Source organism: Aplidium turbinatum, chromosome 5 (genome assembly GCF_918807975.1).
Source record: "Aplidium turbinatum chromosome 5, kaAplTurb1.1, whole genome shotgun sequence".
NCBI lineage: Eukaryota > Metazoa > Chordata > Ascidiacea > Aplousobranchia > Polyclinidae > Aplidium > Aplidium turbinatum.
Genome location: NC_137476.1, coordinates 34082122 through 34090384, shown reverse-complemented (window position 1 = coordinate 34090384; position 8263 = coordinate 34082122). Strand labels below are relative to the sequence as shown.

Genomic DNA, 8263 nt, shown 5'->3' with positions numbered 1-8263 from the left:
AAATCATATAAATGTGATGTTTGTGACAAATCGTTTGCACTCATGTATACTTTGAAGCGGCACAAACGGTTTCACCCTGGTGAAAAAACATATGAATGTGATGTTTGTGACAAGTCATTTTCACGATCTGATGGTTTGAAATCTCATAAGCTCACTCATTTTGGTGAAAAACCATGTACATGTGATGTTTGTAAAAAGTCGTTTGCACGATCTGGTAGTTTGAAATCTCATAAGCTCACTCATTAGTGAAAAACCAAGAAATTTGATGTTTGTGAAAAGTCATTTTCATAATCTAGTAATTTGAAACGGCACAAGCTAATTCATTCTGGTGGAATGCTATATAATGTATAATGCTATAAAATGCTATGCAGTATAAATGCGATGTTTGTTAAAAGTCGTTTTTGCATTCTGGTCATTTGTAATTTTATATGGTAACTCAATGTGATGAAAAACTATATAGATGCATTGTTTGTGACAAATCATTTTCACGCATGAATGATTTAAATTGGCACAAACGAATCACATACCTTATATGATAGGCTATTCACTTATCAATTTCAGCAATTTAGTTTTTCTTCAAAAGTATTTAGTTTTTCAACGAGAAAAAGACTACGTTTAGCCTATCTTCTGAAGTCTAATTTGCATCGGTTTCCAGTCACCACTGCATTATAAGTTCGCACGTTGAAAAAGCCTGTATGGTAGGGTTATGATATTTTTACAACCTCATATTCTTGGGTGTTATGAATTGTGAATGTTTTGTTTAATACATGCTTGTCATATGATCGACTTTGGTTATTTACCTGAGTTCACCCTTCTTACGAATGTGTTATTTTTAACATTGATACAATTTTGGTAGAGAGGTGACTTTTGAACCATAGACAGATAAAAGCAAGCAACCACATGGCATTTAATATCATACAATTAGAGTGAACATAAAACTATAAACTACGAACGTTTTCAGCCATACTCAAAATCAGATATTTTCGTTACTTGAGAAGGGCTAGCTTGAGTATGGCCGAAAACGTTTGTAATTTATAGTGTTATGTTCACTCCAAAGCGCTGTTCACACTGTTGTGCCATGTCTCGTAATGTCCTTTGAAACGTTTTCGCTCCAGTGGTTTTCAGTGCTGCTGTTCACACTGCGTGGCTTGTGACGTGGTCGCTTGAGACGTTCTTTGTACGCTTGAGCGAAAATTGCAACGGAGTGATTTCGACTCAAGTCACAAGCGAGAAGGCAAGATTTGTAAACAGAGGTTGAAAGGCAAGCAAGACCTTCGTGGGTGCTGTGACATCACGAAAACTGCTTTAAATGAAAATTACTTCCATGAAAAGTTTTGACTTGAAATAGGAGGCAAAACATGTCATTTTATTTAACCTTCCTTGCAAATGCAGTGCTTACAGTGCCACTAGCAACACCCGCTTGTCGGGACCTGCAGCCTTGCTTGGTACATACAATGTAAACTTACTTTCACAATGTTCAAAGCTTCGCTCAATACAATGCACAGCACAAGCCTGTCAGTTTGGCTTAATTGTATTATGTTCAATGCCGTGTGGTTGCTTGGTTTTATCTGTCTATGGTTTTAATAATGAATATGATGTTTTTAACAAAGTTGATTCTACTTACTAGTAATATAGACTGTTTAGTGTTTATCTTTACTTTTTACAATACATGTATGTTCTGTTTAGTTTTTAATTTTCAAGAAAATATTACTTAATTCAGTTGCTTCAATTAAGATAATATTATTAAAAGGACTTTATATTTACCTTTAAAAAACTTTAAAGAACTTTGTAGTTCCCTTCACGTTTAAATATGAATCCACACGAATGAAATCATTGACCAAGATCATTTGGAGATTGTTTCTGACACCAATCCATTTTATCTATGTTCACCTCGTGAAAATTTATCTGTTATCCCATCAACTGAAAATGAAACTCTGAATGACAATATACGGTTGTTACAAACGTTTTGATTGTTATTCATTGTTGTCTTCCAGTCCCATTGACACCATAACTTGACCCCAAAGTCATGGTTATCCCCTATCTCCATTTGACTTTAATCATATATTCATCTTTCGATTGGTTCTGTGTAGATAGCATTGCTGACATAAACTCGTGGTTGAATTGCTCCAGTACTGGGCGAACTTTAAAAATACAGTTATGTAATGGGCCCTCACGTGACCTCTGTTTAGTGTTGTCATTAAAATGTAATAAATTACGAATATGTTCAAACCTCTTGTCAGGCATAATATTTGCATAAAAGAAACTGCAAGGTCAGGTTCTCTTGACCAACAGTGACGTAGGCATGAAACCTGGTGATATCTCATAACGAAGTGCATGTCGAAGAATGCATTCATTTCATCAACGTTCGTTAAAACATGTGCAGTTTGGTTACTGTACAGAGTGGTTTGGAGAATGACAATCTCTTTCAAATACTTTTCGAACCCTGCAACCTCATTAAGAACTTCTTACGGAGTTGGATTATCGGTGACATCAAGCAGTAACCTATTATCAATCATGGATGTGTTCGTTTTTACATGTTTGTGATATTATAAACTTAGAAATGTATGCTCTGGTATATAACTAAATCAGCACTGAATACTAATGAAAAAATTCACTTCGGGCAATCATCTTGTTGCGATTTTTGTGGTAAGAGTTTTAAATAGAAATCTGAATTGGAAATACATCAGCGAATATATACTGGTGAAAAACCATATATATGTGATGTTTATGAAAAGTCGTTTTTGCAATCTGGTGATCTGACATGTCATAAGCTGACTCATTCAGGTGAAAAACCATATAAATGTGATGTTTGTGAAAAGTCATTTGCACGATCTGGTCATTTGAAATCTCATATGCTTACTCATTCTGGTGAAAAACCATATAAATGTGATGTTTGTGAAAAGTTGTTTTTGCAACCTAGTAATTTGAAACGGCACAAGCTAACTCATTCTGGTGAAGAACCATAATAAATGTCATATTTGTGAAAAGTCATTTGCACGATCTGGTCATTTGAAGTGTCATAAGCTCACTCATTCTGGTGAAAAATCATATAAATGTGATGTTTGTGAAAAGTCATTTGCACGATCTGCCGATTTGAAATCTCATAAGCTATATAATTCATTTTGGTGAAAAAGCATATAAATGTGATGTTTGTGAAAAGTTGTTTGCACAGTCTAATGGTTGAAAATCTCATATGCTTACTCATTCTAGTGAAAAGCCATATAAGTGTGATGTTTGTGAAAAGTCACTTTCAAAATCTAGTAATTTGACACGGCACAAGCTAAATTATTCTGGTGAAATGCTATATAAATGTGATGTTTATGAAAAGTCGTTTTTGCAATCTAGTTATTTGAAATCTCATATGATAACTCATTGTGATGTAAAACTACATAGATGCGATGTTTGTGACAAATCAGTTTCCCGCACTGACGATCGGTGGGGGAAAGCAAGGAAAGCAGTGCTTACCTGAGCGAAAACTATGCAAAGTATAATGACTGAATTCTAGGTTTAACTTCTTATTATTTTTATCATGTCTATTTTAACTTGAAAATTACTGTATTCGTGACTAGAATTACTCGTAACGCTTGTGAGTAGTCTAAATCCTCACCAAACCGCATGTCTTGCCTATAAATGCCAATTAACGCAAACGCTTCTGTCAGAAACAATCACTGAGGCTCCAAGGTAAGCAACTATCAAAGTTGCTTACCCAGATTCAAAAATGTCAAAAAACGCCTTCGTTTTATCCAATCATCACTCGTTTTGCAAAACGTCACCAGCTGCTTAGCCAATCAGATGTGTTATGGTGAGACCAGGTGAGTCTTGCTTTCCCAGTGACGTCAATGCATACATTCGCTAGAGCAGCTAGATTAACTCGTCAGAATAGTGTCTCGTCATGGTACACAGCACAAGCATCATAATGCCGAAATAATTGTTGCTGTTTTTTGATGTCTCCTCGCCATGTACTGTACTTTAGCCTACTAGCTTTCATAGTCATGCCTTTGCCCTTTTTACAGCGTTGATGTAACGTTACTTCGCCAATGAACGTTAGTTTTAGTGTTAGTTTTTGTAGTGTAGGCCTAACTGAATATCTCAGAATGAACATTCATGACGAATTAAATATTTAGACAACTATTATTCCATGTCTAAACCTGGATTTTGGTCCTGCAACGTTAAAATTAAGATTGTTCATGACTTCTAAACATTAAATGGATGTATGATCACGACATAGGTGAAGCACAATTTGACAGATTTTTATGTTTGATTTGTTTTGAAAATGCTCTCAGAGCGCATCAAATTGGAAGTGTTTTTCAAAAATTTCTGGGGGAGGCCCCCCAGACCCCCCGCTGGAAGTGTTGCCTTTGGCAACACGCCTTCGGGCTTCGCCCTACGGTTACGCCCTTCGTGCCTAGGCCTACTACCTTGCTGAAGCATATTTACAAGTTGCTTTCCCAACGGTTTAAGCCACCGAACGTCACTGGTTTCCTGCATACATAATTTAAATCGGCACAAACGAATCACACACCTTAGGCCTATATGGGATTCACATAGCAATTTCCTTTTTCTACAAGAAAATTTATTTTTTCAACTAGAATAAGATTTCGTTTAGCTGATGTTTTTGACAAATGTTTTTGAATGTAATGTTTTTGACAAAGTTAATTCTATGTTCTCGTGTAGACTGTTTATCTTTACTTTTTACATGTTTTTTCTGTTTGATTTTGTAGAAAATATCACTTCATTCAGTTGCTTCATTATAAAATAAGTGTTGTTTAGTCAGTTTGCTGTTTCCTCCAATTTTGAATATGAATTCAAACGAAAGTGTCCCTGTGAAGCTTGAAGTTTTTGAAGTATGCGAAACTTATGGAATCATTGGCCAAGATTGTTTTGAAATTGGTCCAGACAACAAGAAGTGTTATCAATGTTTGCATCAGGAAGAATCATCACCTCCAATCCAATCAACTGAGAATGAAGTTCGGAATGACGTTGTGTGGTATGTACCGTATGTTATAAGCATTTTAATCTGGAATCATCGTTGGTCAATCATTAGGTTGTTCACCAGAGGAACCATTCTATTGTAAGTTTTGCGCATTAAAAGTTACAAATGCATATTTACTGGAATGTGAAAAGTCATCAGTGGGCCCTTTCTTATAAAAAGACAACATGTTATTAGGAGAGCTGCCTTTTAGTATGAATCAACATATAAAGATTTAAATGAAGCTTGAAGTTCCTAAAGTATGCAAATCAAATGAAATTATTGACCAAGATGATTTAAAAACTGCCCCAGGCTTCGAGAAATGTCATCTATGTAACTTTCAAGAACAGTCATCTCCCCTCCTATCAACTGAGAGGGTGACTTTAAACTGCGGTATATGTAACTTACATTTTGGCGTCGTCATTTCATTGTCAATTGTCGTTTACCTTTCAGTATAAATCAAGATGAAAAGGTTCCTGTGAAGCTTGAAGTTCCTGAATCATGTGAAATTATTGACGAAGATGATCTAAAAACTGCTTCAGCCACCAAGGAATGTCCTCCATATTTGTATCAAGAAGGGTTATCTTCCATCCAACCAACTGAGAAAGAAGCTTTAAAGTGCAATAAACATTTCCAAAGCAAGGCAGCATTGATCAGTCACAAAAAAATTCATTTGAACGAACAACTATGTTGCGAACTTTGTGACAAGAGTTTTAAATGCCAATCTGAATTAGAAAGACATCAGCGATTTCATACTGGTAGAAAACCATATCAATGTAATGTTTGTGAAAAATCATTTGCCAGATCTGGTCATTTGAAATCTGATAAGCTAATCCATTCTGGTGAAAGACCACATCAATGTGATATTTGTGACAAGTTATATTTTCATATAACCAATTTAAAGCAGCACAAACGTCTTCACACTGATGAAAAACCGTATAAATGTGATGTTTGTGAAAAGTCATTTTCACAATCTGGTAATTTGACACGACACAAGGTAATTCATTCTGGTGAAAAACCATATAAATGTGATGTTTGCGAAAAGTCTTTTTCGCAATCTAGAAATTTGAAACGGCACAAGCCAACTCATTCTGGTGAAAAACCGTGTAAATGCGATGTTTGTGATAAATCGTTTTCGCAAATGCATGATTTAAATCGGCACAAACGACTTCACACTGGTGAAAAACCATATAAATGTAATGTCTGTGAAAAGTCATTTGCACAATCTGGTGGTTTGAAATCTCATAAGCTAACTCACTCTGGTGAAAAACCACATCAATGTGATATTTGTGAAAAGTCGTTTTCACTCATGTCTAGTTTGAATGGGCACAAACGGATTCACACTGATGAAAAACCATATAAATGTGATGTTTGTGAAAAGTCGTTTGCACGATCTGCTTACTTGAAATCTCATAAGCTAACTCATTCTGGTGAAAAATCATATAAATGTGATATTTGTGATAAATCGTTTTCGCACATGCATGATTTAAATCGGCACAAACGACTTCACACTGGTGAAAAACCATATAAATGTAATGTCTGTGAAAAGTCATTTGCACAATCTGGTCATTTGAAATCTCATAAGCTAACTCACTCTGGTGAAAAACCGCATCAATGTGATATTTGTGAAAAGTCGTTTTCAGTCATGTTTAGTTTGAATCGGCACAAACGGGTTCACGCTGGTGAAAAATGATATAAATGTAATGTTTGTGAAAAGTCATTTGCGCGAACTGATTGTTTGAAATCTCATGATAAAAGCCATATAAATATGATGTTTGTTTAAAGTTGTTTATGCAGTCTGGTCATTTGAAATCTCATAAGCTAATTCATTCTAGTGAAAAATCATATTTTGATTTTTATCATGATTTTTAAATTCAATGATTCTTTAGCATTTCTTTTAATAATGTATTTTCTTATAGGCTTGAAAAGGGCTATATGACTAGCCGAAAACGTTCGCTTTTTGTTTTTTGTTTTTATAATGTTAAATGTAGTGTTGTTGCTGAGTTATGTCTGTTTATAATTCATTCTGGTGAAAAATCATATAAACGTGATGTTTGTGACAAATCGTATCACACATGTGTATGTTGAATCGGCACAAACGGTTTCACACTTGTGAAAAACTGCACAAATGTGATGTTTGTGACAATTCATTTTCACAATCTAATCGTTTGAAATGTCATATGCTAACTCATTCTGGTGAAAAGCGGCTGACAATCTCTTCCAAATACTTTTTAAATCCTCCAACCTTATTAAAAACTTCTCAAGGAGTTGGATTATGGATGACATCAAGCAGTAGCCTGTTGTCAATCATGGATGTTTTGTTTTTACATGTTTGTGATATTATCAACTTAGAAATGTTTGCTCTGGTAAATAACTATACGACTATGATTATGCTTTTTTTTATGTAAAGAAATTGATTTTCACACGAGTCAGTTAATATCGCACACGAGTCAGTTAATATCAAGCATTGTTGAGCATTGTTAATATCAAGCATCGGAGCAGAAAGAACAGTTGTTGAGAGCAAAGTAGATCCCTGTGGAATATGTGGCAAGAGCGTGATGAGAAATTCAATGCAATGCAAGGAATGTGGAAAGTGGGTACATGCAAGATGTGCTAATGTCAAGAGAGCCGCAACAAGTTTGGCGAAGTGTTTTGTTTGTGGGAAATGCAGTAAAGGAAGGAATGAAGTGGAAGGCCATGATGATGAGTTTTGCCATGGCATCGAAACAGTGACAGACTTCTGTTATCTGGGTGATCGGATAAATGGAAGTGGTGGATGTGAAGCAGCGGTGACAACAAGGCTAAGATTGGGCTGGGCAAAGTTCAGGGAATGTGGGGAAGTGTTGTATGGCAGAAAATTTTCACTAAGGATAAAAGGAAAAGTATATCGGAGCTGTGTGCGGCCTGCAATGCTATATGGTAGCGAGACATGGGTATTGAGAGAGAGTGAACTGGCAATCCTGAAAAGAACGGAAAGGTCAATGGTGAGAGCAATGTGTGGGGTGAAAACGAGAAGGGAAAAAAGGACTGAAGAATTGTTGGATATGCTAGAGATGAGAGAGACGATAGACCAACTAGCAAGGGCAAATGGAGTAAGATGGTATGGACATGTGATAAGGAGAGAGGAAGAAAGTTTTCTTAGAAAGGCACTAGATCTAAAGGTGGATGGGAAGAGGAAACGCGGTCGTCCAAGAAGAACGTGGAAAGAACAAGTGAAGGATGAATTTAAAAAAGTCGGACTGAAGGAGGAAGATGCAAGGGACAGGGTGAAATGGAGAAAAGGGATTAAAACAA

At 35.8% G+C, this 8263-nt stretch overlaps 1 pseudogene across 1 annotated transcript in view; it reads left to right on the top strand.

Moving 5' to 3' along the window:
• The first annotated feature begins 273 nt into the window (after window positions 1-273).
• LOC145770386 (uncharacterized) overlaps window positions 274-8263 on the top strand; it is a 24953-nt pseudogene continuing 16963 nt past the window's right edge. Inside the window, exons 1-2 of the transcript XR_014289145.1 lie at window positions 274-4987; window positions 5423-8263. The exon at window positions 5423-8263 is cut by the window's right edge and continues 441 nt beyond it. The product of XR_014289145.1 is annotated as an uncharacterized LOC145770386 (transcript). The remainder of the gene's footprint in view (window positions 4988-5422) is intronic.